The sequence below is a fragment of the Rhinatrema bivittatum genome, chromosome 9 (genome assembly GCF_901001135.1).
Source record: "Rhinatrema bivittatum chromosome 9, aRhiBiv1.1, whole genome shotgun sequence".
Classification (NCBI taxonomy): Eukaryota; Metazoa; Chordata; class Amphibia; order Gymnophiona; family Rhinatrematidae; genus Rhinatrema; species Rhinatrema bivittatum.
Window position 1 is genome coordinate 141,068,021 of NC_042623.1, and position 13,832 is coordinate 141,081,852.

At 42.9% G+C, this 13,832-nt stretch overlaps 1 protein-coding gene across 3 annotated transcripts in view; it reads left to right on the forward strand.

The window, feature by feature from the left end:
* Positions 1-13,832, forward strand: part of CLSTN2 (calsyntenin 2) — a 1,635,505-nt gene that overhangs the window by 830,401 nt on the left and 791,272 nt on the right. The window lies entirely within an intron of this gene.

The window sequence follows — 13,832 nt, forward strand, 5'->3', positions numbered from 1 at the left end:
TGGAAGTTGTTAGTAGTGGTTTAAGTCTTCTAAGAGTCATGAGTTTGGCCTATCCTTCCCTTACTTTTAAAGCTATATGTTGTTTCATACTTAGTTCTGTATCAATTATCACTCCGAGGTTTCGTACTTTATCTGCTAATTCTATTTTTTGGTTATTTTTGAGTGTGATTGGATTTTGGATGATCTCTGTTTTTGCATTCTAAATGTAGGAATTCAGTTTTCTCTGCATTAATGACTAATTCCATTTGGTTTAGAAGCTGTTTATGACATCTAGATACATGTTCACTATATTTAATGTTTTTTCAATTGTATTGTTGATGGGTAGTATTAATTGAATATCATCAGCATATATGTAATGTGAGATTACCAGACCAGCTAGCTGGTGACATAATGGCAGCAGGTATATGTTGAATAGTGTGGCTGATCGCTGTGGAACTCCTGTTTGAAGGTTTATTTTTTCTGCTGGGGCCTTGACCCAAACCAAGGACCTATGGCTTGGTCTCAGACTTGAATCAGCCCAACTCAGTCTCTGGCCCAACCTAGAATCAGGCCTGATGTTGCATCCCAACCAGGAGGCTGGATCTTGACACTAAGCATCAACCTGGACCCAGGCCCAATGCCCATATCCTGACTCCTAGGCTGGGTCCTGACACTGGGGCCTCGTCCCTCATGCAGGCCTGATGCCATGACTGACCAAGAGACGAGGTTCTGATGATGGGACCTTGGCCTGGACCCATGCCAAACACCACGACCCGAGCTAGAAGCCAGGTTTCAATTCCTTGGCCGTGTGCATTTTAGAAGAGGCCCGGCCGCGCGCGTAACCCCTGTTATGCACACAAGAGCCGAGCCTCTGCAAAGGGGTGGTCTGGGTGGGGAGAGGTGGTCCAGGGGCAGGGCGGGGCTGCAGGCAGCCGGTACAGTGGCTAGTTGCTGCTATGCCGGGGGATCATGCGCCGGCACCCTGCAACTTGCTGCTGCTCCTTTGGAGGAGCAAAAGGTAAATTTAAAAAAAAGGGGGTAGATAGGATAGGGATGGGGTGGTTAGGAGAAGGGAAGGGAAAGGGAGGTCAGGGAGAGGGTAGGGAAGTTCCCTCCCAGTCTGCTCCTTAATTGGAGCAGACTGGGAGAGAACTGGGGAAGGCTGATGATGTGTCATCCCGTGATTTTTGCTTAACTGTGCTCCCCCCTTGCGCCTGCTGCCCCCAATTTTATAACATGTGCAAACTGGCACGTGCATGTTATAAAATTGTGCCTCCGTGTATGTGCAGGATAGAGTGTACACATGGATGTGCACGTGTATTTTTTAAAAATCTACCCCACTGTGCACATATATCTTTTACATGCAAAAAAAAGATACATGTCTGTGGAAAAACCCTGATTTAAAGGCAAAGAGAGGTATTTTATAAAATTGCATGAATACCATTTTGAAAACATTTGTGCATTTACGTAAAAATCATCAGTTCTCTGATACTAATGCCAATTAATCCTGTTCATTTCTCTTGCACTTCATCCTGAATCCCCACCACTTCATCCAGATTTCTGACCCCAAAATTGCAGACAACAAAGAAGTCCAATTTTGCTTGCACCAGTCAATTTGCAGGTGTGAAAGTGCACAAATTCAGTGACATATATGTGTATATCATATGCAAACTAGGAAATACTGTGGGTACTTCTGAGCCATGCCCCAAAAGGCCTCTAGCCTGTCCCTTTTTTTCTGCTGGTAAAGTGTATGCATGAAATGAAAAATACATATTTATAAAATAGCATATCTGTGTGTATATGTTACTTATGCATGCATATGCTAGTTTGTTTGCACAAAAAATGGCATCAGTGAACCCTATCTCGCCCATCCCATTGGCATCCCTTGAAAAAAATGGTGTAGATCCTTAGAATGGTACCCAATTGTCAGCAAAATGGTACCAATCTTAGGGCTTCCAGTACCATTTTCATATATGACCATACAAACACATGGCTGTGCAAGAAAATGGTGCCAAACATCCTGAGTCCAGCACTATTTTATTGACATCAACTCGGTGCTGGTCTCAGGGCCAGCAGATGTCATTGTTAAAGGGGATGCCAATGGGGCGGGAGTGACTAGGGGATTGCTCCTGCCCCTTTCTACTTCTGCAACCCCCATGGAATGGGAAAAGGATGGCAGAAGGTAATGGGAGCTGCATTTCTTTTTTTTTTTAATAAAATTTCTCAGCAAATAGTGCTTGTTATTTGCTAATAGCAAGCACTATTTGCATAAATGAAACACCCAAACATTTTTTGGGTTTTCAGTCCCAATAGGGAATTGGTTCATTTTAAATGGACCAAACTAAAATGGCTATTTTTCTTTCAGATTCTTTATTCATTTCAAATGAATACACAACCCTAACTGCTATACTATATTCTCATAGCTCATGATTGCTGGGAAGTTTAACACAATGGGAATTTTCTTATTTGACAATGTTTATTCTTTCAAGTCCTCTAATATCATCAGGGTGGATCTTCCTTACGAGTACAATTTTCAAATCCATTTACATAGGTGAAGCACAATTTACCCGCGTAAAATCACTGAAATTTAGAGGTGCACAGAAAACAAATTCAGTTCATTTTGTTTTATTGTGGGGGTGATTTTGACCAAATTTTATTTCATCAGGGGTGGGGCTTTTATTCTATCTTTGATCAATAAATAAATAAATACATTTATTTATTTAAATACTCTTCTTTTCTGCAACTTCCAAATTAAAGGGTAGATTTAAAAAAATACGCGTGTGCCTCCATGTGCGCGCGCTACCTGGCCTGCGCACAGACGCACAGTTTTATAACATGCGCGCACCTGCGATCACGTTATAAAACCGGTAGACCATGTGCACATGCACACCGGATTTTGTAATCTGCATGCGCATGTGTGCGCAGCACACGCAATGAGAGGGGGGTAGATTTTACATAGTTTCGTGTGGTCACACATCGCAGCCTTCCCCAGTTCCCTACCCCCGTACTTAACCTCCCTTCCCCTTCCCTCTCCTCCACACCCCCTAAACCTAATCTGCGTTACCTATTTTTTTTTATTTTTTAAGTTGCTGCTCCTCCAGAGCAGAAGCAACTTGTGCACGCCAGCCGACTGCCGGCACGCGCTTCTGCAACTCAGTGGTAAATGGCTGCTGTACCAGAGCGTCCAGCCCCACCCCTCCCCGCCACCCAGAACAGCCCTCTCTGCCCCCCCCCCCCCCAGAGCGTCCCCTTTTCAGGCCTCGGCACTTACTCGCGTACCAGGATTTACTCACGTGCCGGACCCGTTTGAAAATTGGCCCAGCGTGCGTAAGGCCCAGCCACACTTCTAAACCCCGGGATTTATGTGTGCTAGAGTTTATACCTCAGAGAGAGGAAACTCACATAAAGATGAGATTTGTACTCTCAACCTAGCTTGATGGTCTCTACCTGGGTAACATAAAGCTAGGTGGAGAGAACATTGCACAAATCTCATCTTTGGGTGAGTTTCCTTACTCCGAAGGTCAAAGTGGCCCCTAACCCCTACACTCCTATCTAAACCTCACCTCGAGTAACTAGGTGGGTCTCTTATAGAGGTATAAATACCTACCTAGTATGAAGGCTTTATAACTAGTCTCTGTCTCTGTCTCTCTTCTTCCCCCCCTGTTTATAGTTAGTAATTACAACAATTCTGGCACTTACCACAAGGTGTGAAAAAGTTATCACAGTTTGTGGTAATACCTATGCAATGCGCTAAGATAGTGTACTTTGCAATAAACAGCCTATTACCATAAAATACACCCCCTTTTCCTATTTTATGCAATATTTAGTAGGGATGTGAATCGTGTGCCCGATCGTCTTAACGATCGGGTTCGATTGGAGGTAGAAAAAAATCTGATCGGTGGAGATGTGAATCGGAATCTGTTCCCAAAACATTTTAAAATTACCTGGTGGTCCAGTGGTGGTCTCGGGAGCGATCTCCCGTTCTCGGGCCGTCGGCTGCCACTCATAAAGATGGCGCTGATGGCCCTTTGCCCTTACCATATGACAGGGTATCCGTACCATTGATGGGAATTTTCTTATTTGTCACATTGACAGGGTATCCGTGCCATTGATGGGAATTTTCTTATTTGTCACATGGTAAGGGCAAAGGGCCCTCGGCGCCATCTTTATGAGTGGCAGCCGACGGCCCGAGAACGGGAGATCGCTCCCGGGACCACCACTGGACCACCAGGTAATTTTAAAATGTTTTGGGGGGATCGGGAGGGTAGGGGAAGCTAAGGGGTCATTTTTAAAGGGTCGGGTGGGTTTTTTTTTTTTATCTGGCCATCGGCGCCATTTTTGAGTGGCAGCCAAAATGGCGCCGATGGCCCGAGAGCGGGAGATCGGTCCCCGCGCCCCCACTGGACCACCAGGTACTCGTAAAAGGTTTTGGGGGGGTTCGGGAGGGTGGGGGAAGGTAAGGGATTAGTTTTATAGGGTCGGGGTGGGTTTAGGGGTTGTATTGGTGTGCTGGTTTTCCCGCTCTTCGCCCAAATAATTCCCGTTAGTGGACACTAACGGGAATAACGATTTTTCACGATAAATCGGGAAAATTTCTATTGTATCGCGCACTCTAACGATTTTTGACAATTTAAAAAATATCGGTCAATTTTTTTTAATCGTCAAAAAACGATTCACATCCCTAATATTTAGTGCATTTTGATAAATCCAGGCCTAACTTTGTACCTGAGGCAATGGAGGGAAAAGTGACTTGCCCAAGGTCACAAGAAGCAACAGTGGGACTAGAACACTGGTCTCCGGGTTTGTAGCCCACTGATCTAACCACTAGGCTACTCCTCCACTCTCATATTTTGATTTAATATTATGAAGATTTGAAGCAGAGTTCAGAATAGGATAGAAAGTACCATTCTGCAGTATAAAGAGGCAAGACTGAAAGTTTTTGATGGAACGTCCAGCCTGAAACATCTGGATTCCATTGCCCTCCCCAAGCACACAGCTCATAACTGCTGCAGAAATTATTAATAGAACAGAAATGGATGGTAAGGAAATTTTTGATTGTTAATCTCTTGGAGACAGAAAGCTCACTTACATGTGGAAAGAAAAAATCAAGTAGGGCTCATCCTGAGCTCAATTCTGCAAAATCCACAATACTGCAAAAAATAAATATATAAACAAAAATATTCATATTCAGAGTTGAAAAATAATGCCGCATGTATAATTAATTAGTTGCATTTTGTGTTTCAAAGTTTACAAGTCTCTCTCTTGGCCATGAAATGCATTATCTCTTTCATTGAGGAGTCTGCTCACCCCTTTATCTCTTTAATATTAAATTTTATCCTTTCTTGAAAAAGAAAGGAGCTGGAGGGACACAAATGAGCATGACCCAACTGCTGATGTCATCACTGAGTAGGATTAAGCCAAAAAATTTGTCTTCACTTTTAGAAAAAAGCAACCTTTCCTAATTGTATGCACACCAGATTGATTTCAAATACTGAACTCACAGTACTATGGGCTAGATTTTAAAAGCCCTGCATGTGTAAATCCTCCCGGATTTATGTGCGCAGGGCACTTGCGCGCCGGCACGGCGCGCCTATTTTGCATAGGCCGCCGGCACGCGCAAAGTCCTGGGGCTTCGTAAAAGGGGCAGGAAGGGGGCGTGGTGACGGTTCGGGGGCGGGCCGGGAGGGCGGTCCCGAGTCCCCCGGCACTGCAGTCTGTGCCGGGGGATGCGAGGTGGCGCATGCAAGTTACGCCTGCTTCAAGTAGGCGTAACTTGCCCAACAAAGGTAGGGGGGTGGGATTTAGGTAGGGCCGGGGGGGGTGGGTTAGGTAGGGGAAGGGAGGGGAAGGTGGGGGGACTCGGAGGGAACGGAGGCAGGCTGCGCGGCTCGGAGCGTGCAGGCTGCCGATTTTGCGCAGCCCTGTGCACGCCGACCCCGGATTTTATAAGATACGCGCGGCTACGCGCGTATCTTATAAAATCCAGCGTACTTTTTAAAGATCTACCTCTATGGTTTTATAAATACAAATATGGCAACTCCTCTACAGGCAAGAATCCTGAGAACTACTACACATTTGAAAGTGCTTAAAAATATGTAAAAATGCTACCTGATTTCTAAGGGCATTCTAGTCTATCCTATGCACTTCCATGCAGTAAAAAATGTATTCATTCTGGAAATTGCCAGGCTTTTAGTAATAAAGCTTTATTTTCTGAGGTAGTAGTCCAGTGGAGTATTTATGAAGCCCCCCCCCCCCCCACCCCTGCCAGTAAGCAACAGGAATAAATCTCCGTTACATGGACGCTTACCTCCTGTGCCAACCTGAAAATTTGTTTTACAGCATCAAACAAAATAAAATTATCACTTGCTGAGTGTTTCAAGATAGTCTGACATTTATGCAACCCAGGTATTTGGCAGAATTGAGCTCCTTCTGTGTGAATAGCTAGAGCACCAAGGCAAAATAAAGAATGCAAAATATAATAATAAATGAAAATGCAATTAAACTCACATGGTAGCTTCCCTTATTGCCCTGGCCTTTAATACAGTTAAGATTTACACTATGCACACTAGTTTCCATAATTTCATTTTTTATCTGTGACACATTGTAGAGATAAGAGTAATTTTCAAAGGCATTTCCATGGGAAAAACATATTTTACCCACAGAAATAGTCTGTTATATATTTGCATGCTGGATAGGAGGGTACTTGTCCACTTGTTTTATGCATGTAAGTTTACCTGAACTGAGTGAAGGCATTCCCAGCAGCAGGGATGGGAAGGGATTTGCACTTATGTGCATATTTTATTTTGAAAATCATGCATATGAAATTTTTTAAAAAGTGTTGCATGAGTATAGGGGTCCACAGGATCTGCTTTTTGTTTTTTAGAACCTGAATGGACCCATTTGCACAGGTTTTAAAATATGCATACCCCACCCCCTAAACCAAGTGCTTACTTTACAGTAAATACAAAATGTTGTGCATATTTGAAAACTTTAGTACATGCATACTTTTTCATGCATGTGAGGAGCTGATTTATTCCAAGATGACACCCCTGGCAAGAGAGCTAAATTTTACCACCAGGGACAAGGCCAAGCTGGCCTCTATGCTGGTGGAAAATGAGGATATCTTGTTCCCCATCCTGGGAATAAGAAGGAATACCTGGACTATAAGCCAGACCTCGCAGGGTTTCAGGAACAGTTCAACTGTGGAACCTCCTACCGGTGGGATGTAAGTGCATCAAGGGAACTAGGGGGATTAAAAAAAATGTTTCCCTGTTTGTGAGCTGCTACAAAATTGCCCCTTTCAGGGTAATTTAGTGTTTACTCACAGAGAAATCCTTGGCGCAGTGTACAAGTAGCTATTCATACTTGAAGTTGGTCTTCACTAGAGGTAATAAAGTAGATTTTAATAGCCTTACGCACGGAAAATGGCCATTTATGTGCTTAAGTAGCCCTAGTGGGAGCTATGTGAATTTTAAGTAGCTGGGAAAGGTGCCAGCACTGATGCGCATAGCCTCTAATTTTCCTCAACTGGTGTGCATGACATACATGTGCCACTTTGCTACTGCCCCTTCTTAGACACAGGAGTCTGGCAAACATGAGAGAGAGAGAGAGAGCCTTTTTATACGGCTCAGTTTGATACTCTAGATATGGACCATTGTAAGGGGGGCACTTTGATTCGGGGTGACTTTTCGGGAGATAGGTTGGGGTTAGGGTGGTGTTGTTACAGACACATTCAGCGGTATCCATTGTAAAACTGACCTCATTAAAGAATTTTTGACCTTATAGGTGATGAAAACGAGTTGATTTGTATACTGCAGTGTATGTGTCTCTCTTTCTCTCCACCCCCTCTCCCCATCCCTGCAATGTTCACCAAACTCCTGCACCTAACAAGGAGCAGTAGCAAAGTGGTACATGTATGTCTGTGCATACAGCTCCAGACATGTATGCGGCCCTTTTAAGATGCTACTGACTAGAGGCACCAAATGCTGTAGAGGGCAAGTTGTTTAATATATGATTCAAGGAATCCAGAACATGATTTTTTTCTGAATCAGTTTTAGTAAATACTGCTTCTGTCACCTGAGAAGCAGTAATAATACAGTGAAATCTTGGTTTTTGGAGCTGCACTTCTACTACCTCTTCCTTTTGCTGTGGTGTAATGTCAGTGGCTAAATACTGGAAGTAATCAATAGTCATAAGAACTGTAAGAGACACAGTTTGAAGACAAAAACTATAATTTTCAAACTAGCATGTAGGTACTCTGGCACGTGCATCAGCACACACCCAGATACACAGCTATTTTATAACTTGCACATGTATATGTGTGCATGTAATAAACTAGCCTGACCGCACACATTTATGCGCCCAATTTTAAGTGGCTGCATGCCTATACACATAAATTCCGCATCTACCATGTAAGTTGGGTAATTTTAAAATGGGCACATTTCCACACCATTACCAGTTTCACCAGCTTGTCCACAGTTCGCCCTTTTAACAGCTAGATTCTCCAAACCCCCCTTGGTTTGATAGTCTGCACTCCCCCCAGTTACCCCAGACCTTTTAAACCTCTAACAAATGGCACTAGTTTTTTTTTTAATTTTTTAACTTGCATCTCACTCCTATCAGAAGTAAACTTATGCAGCAGGGGTTCTGGGCACGTGTCGAGACATATAAGTATTTACATGCACATCTCTTGGCCGTGCCCTGAAATTCCCATATCCTGCCCAGACCACCCCCACCCCCATCCCTTTTTGTAAACATTTGAGATGTGCATGAAGTGGGAGATATGAGCACATCTGGGAAGCTTTAAAATTCAGTGGGCATGCACAAGTCCAACTTGTACGCATATCTCCTGATTTTTGCATGTGCTGGGCTTTCAAAAATTCTTCTCAAATTCTAAGAGAGCAAGAGAGCATAAAACCATTAAAGATATCTAGGTAAGGTGTGTACAAAGCAATTAATTACTAGGTCAAGAACAAGAGTCAGCAAGTACCATGAGAGAAGAGCATTTGGAAAGAACCTTGAAGACAGCCAGAGCAGAGGAAGCATCCTAATGTGAGTTTTCATGTTGATATGGCACGCTTATGGTTGGCCACTAGATGTCACCCAGTCCTTATAGATGATAACCAGCTAGAGGGAATATAATTTTGCAGCTCGTCCTCTAGAGACAGCTGAGTAGGTAGATCCTACTTATAGCTAGGGACTAGGACTAGATCCGGTGTGGCATTTGAGTTAGAGTTTTATAGAGAGAGGATATGTCTTTGTAGTGAGTTCTTTTGGGTGAGGCCTATGCCCTCACTCAGAATATTGTGGGGGATATTCCTTCCTGTGTACTCCCTATCAGGTTGGGTATTCCTCCAGTTTAGCAAGAGACTTTATTAAAATATTTGACTATTTTGAAGATTAATAAGCTGGGTTACAGCCTGATGCTCCTAGTGAAGGTCAACCCCTAGATCTGGAGGCTAGGTCTCTACCCTTCTAGCACCAGAGAAGAACAATAAAGACAGTGATATCCAAGAAGCTTTTGGACATTTTAGTGAAGCATTCTCTCTTGATTGAAAGTATTTTTGTTACCCTTCCACTTGTTTGGAGACTGGGCAGTGTATCTGATTTTTGTCCTGTAACTGTTGAAGACTGCTGGAACTAAGGTAGGACTGTCTGGTCAATATTTGCTTAAGAGAAGCATCTTGAATATATTAAGTTGACTTAGAAAATAGCCACTGCTATTACTAGCAACGGTAACCTGGAATAGACTTAGTTTTTGGGTACTTGCCAGGTTCTTATGGCCTGCATTGGCCATTGTTGGAAACAGGATGCTGGGCTTAATGGACCCTTGGTCTGGCCCAGTATGGTATGATCTTATGTTCTTATGTCTGAAGGACCTCCAGCCTTGACTTCAACTCAAGGATTCTAGCCTGGTACTCCTCTGGAGTTGAGATGAGTTCATGGTACCCTCCCCCACCCCTTTGTTCCTGTGGATTCTGAACTATAGCAGGGGTTTTTGGATGATGTATGTATGTATTTATTTATTTATTTTGGACTTTTATATACCGATGTTCCTGTATAGGATAAATATCGCACTGGTTTACATAAGAACTGAACTGTCGCCTTGGGGCGAGTACAAGGAACATGGAACATGTAATACAGATAAATTATAATATAGTAAAGTCTAACAAAAACATAGGGTTAAACATGAAATCACTTCAAATACACCTATGGTAAACGCAATAATTGGGGAAGCTAGAGTGGGCTAATGGATAACGGGAGGACTAATACAAACTAGTAGGCAAATTACAACGGTAAAAAGGAGGTAATATATTAAAAATGACTAGCTTACAGGTTCTAATTAAAGGAGACTAGGTGACTTCTAGCTGCGTGCCGGGCAGTTGGACTGTGGTTGAATGTGGTGTGACAGGACAAGAGTGTCCTGTCACACCACATTAGAGTAGTCCTTAGGAGGGGCCAAGGGTACCTCTGTGAAACGTTTATCTCTCTGAAAAGGCCTGACTGAAAAGCCATGTCTTGAGTTTCTTTTTGAAAACCAGCGGGCAGGGTTCTTGTCGTAGGTCCGGAGGGAGCGAGTTCCAAAGGGGAGGACCCGCTGTGGACAGGGCACGCTTCCTTAGTGAGGTTTTGGCGGGTGGGGTATACAAAGTGTCTTTGATGCATTTCTGATAGGTCTGTTCGAGATGTGTGGTCGTAGTTGGAAACTTAGCTTGAGGGGGGAGATATTATGCAAGGCCTTGTGGATCCACATGAGAACTTTGAAGAGAATCCTGTATTTGATTGGTAGCCAGTGGAGGTTTTGAAGGATAGAGTTGATGTGTTCTCTTTTGTTGGCGTTGGTAAGGATCCTGGCCGCCTCGTTCTGGACCATCTGCAGAGGCTTGATAGTGTTAGCGGGGAGGCCAAACAGGAGGGAGTTGCAGTAATCGATTTTGGACAGGATGATAGATTGGAGCACCAAGCGGAAGTCTCTGAGGTGTAGAAGTGGTTTAAGTTTTCTTAGTGTCTGCAGTTTGAAAAAGCATTCTTTGGTGGTGTTATTTACGAATTTTTTTAGGTTGAGCTGTTTGTCCAGCAGAACGCCTAGGACTCTCACATGTGGTGAGTGATTGATGTTTTGGCTAGTTGGGAAGAACTTGGGGAGTTGAGAAGGACTTTGTTGTTGTCCTGAGCTATGATCCTGGAAGGTCTTAACCTCTGGTACTATTCTTCCTTCCAAATTGAGATGGGGTCCTTCTCTGTTGGAGTGACTTAGAAAGCTCCTCATAACATCTCATTCTTCCTCCTCCCCTGATCCCCCTTATTACGATAGCAAAGGAAAGAGGGTCCCTCCTCTTTTCTGCTAACCCAGTTTTGATCACATTCATCTCTACACCAATTTTTCAACACCAATACATCCTTAGCATCCATTTTTCCCTAATCTGCCACTTCTGTTCACACTAAGAAAAATCAAAATGAATCAAATTTATCGCAGTGGTGCCTCAAAAAATGTATGCAATGCCTCTTGAATGCTTACCTTCTGGGTCTGTGACTAAGCTGGTGGGAGCTCCCCCCAGGCAGACTCCATTGGTCCTCTAGAGTGATCCAGAATCTGAATTAGAAAATCATAAATTTTTGAAACAAATCTTTCTCTGCCTGGAAAAATAATTTGTAAGTTACAGATGGTTGAGAATATGGTTGCTTGTATCATATTGGGTAGATCTAGAAGATCATGTGACAAACCATTATTGCAACAACTACACTGGTTGGTGATTGAAGATAGATGCATTTTTAAAAATCTGTTTTTGGCATAAAACGTCATAGCTCTTCTATTTTAAAAGGTAGCCTGAAATGGTATGAGGCTAGAAGGAATATGATATTTGCTGGGATGTGCTTATTACTACTACCTTCTGTTATACAATTTTGCCAATCTCATCTACATAACAGATCGTTTTCAATGATCATGCCAAGTTTGTGGATTAATCTTCCATTGATCTTGAAAGAGGAATTTGATGTATTGAAATTTTACAAAAAATTAAAAACCTGGCTTATGTTTGATGGTAATGGTGTTTCCATCTAAGTCTGAGTTTGTTTTGATGATCCTGTGTATGAATGAGTTTTGTAACTGTACATTTTTTTATTGTATTGCCTGTTTTATTTTGTTCAGTGCATTGGGTGATTTTTAATCTATAAACTGATTAAGAAATGATGTTAAATAAAATTACTGCACTGTGATGACGTAATGAAAACGCTCGCAGATTAAATAACCTGTATATGAAACAAAGAATATCCCTATTCCATTAGCAACGGAGAGTGAACCTGATACCAGAGAGGTTCCTCAGGCAGCTGGGACACAAAACGTGATCACGTCGAAGTGCACGCTGATATCAGCTAAAAGAAAGTATCCTGAATTTACTTCTTTTGGGCGAAATAATAAGAGAATGTCAATATTTGCTTAGGAGAAGCATCTTGAATATAATTTATATTAACAAAAAAAAACTTTGAAAAATAACAAAAAAATATATTTAAAAAAGGAAAAGCAATAGGTTGAGTAAAGACCAATGATTAAAGATGACCCTGTTAGCGGTTTAAACAAGGAGCAGACATGCCTGAGAGACCGTGGGGTGGTATGAAGGTCTATCATACTCATTCCTGGTATATGGATAATGGGTTTCTATTTTGAAAATAAAAAAATCAGAAAATATAACATTTATTGTTGACGTGGTGCTCGCATAAATCAATATTTTATCATCAACTCAGAGAAAAAGGAGTATTCACAGTAAATAAAATTACCCAACAGTTTATTCCAGGTGATTAATGTGGTTTCATATTGGTGGGTGTGCTAATTGTACATATATATATATATATATATATATATATATATATATATATATATAAATAGGAGCTTGCCTGTGGAGATACGGGCATGACCCATGGAGATCAAGAGTGGGTTTAGATTTCCCCTGAGGAAGCCCTTTCCGGGCGAAACAAGGCACCTTGTTGGGGTGAATGCTGTCGAAAGAAGAAGAGGGGATACATCCATCAAGAAGATAGGAGTGTACAACACTGGGGGTTTATTCTAGTGATAAAAGAATTGGGGATAAATTTAGCAAAGAGTAAAGTGTTATAGTATTGTGTGAAAATAGTGGTGAATAGTGAATAACTGATAGATTTATCCAATAAAAAAAAAATTAAGAATTATAGTATTAAAGAGGAGAATATCATAAAGGATAGGAATTAGAAATCTAGGTTGGTGCCAGTGTGGATATTGATGTGTCCATGTTTTTGAAGTGAGGTGTTATATGTTATCTGTATATGTACATGTATATGTGTATGTGTAAACATCGGGGCAGATTTTCAAAGGGTTACACACGTAACCCTGAAAACATGTCCCTGCGTGCGCCGAGCCTATTTTGCATAGGCTCGGTGACGCGCACAAGCCCCAGGATGCACGTATGTCCTGGGGCTTTGAAAAAGGGGCAGGGGAGGGGGTGGGCGGGGCACCAGTCCGGGGGCGGGACTGAGGCCTCCGGCACAGCGGCTGTGGCGGGGGTTCGCGTGCCAGCACGCGCAAGTTACGTCTACCCAGAGGCAGGCGTAAATCACAAAATAAAGGTGGGGAGAATTTAGGTAGGGCTGGGGGGCGGGTTAGATAGGGGAAGGGAGGGGAAGGTGAGGGGGTGGTAGGAAAGTTCCCTCCAAGGCCATTCCGATTTCGGAGCAGCCTCGGAGAGAACGGGCAAAGCCATCGGGGCTCCCCTAGGGCTCAGCACGCGCAAGGTGCACAAGTGTGCACCCCCTTGTGCGCGCGCAGACCCTGGATTTTATAACATGCGTGTGGCTGCACGCGCATTTTATAAAATTGGGTGTAG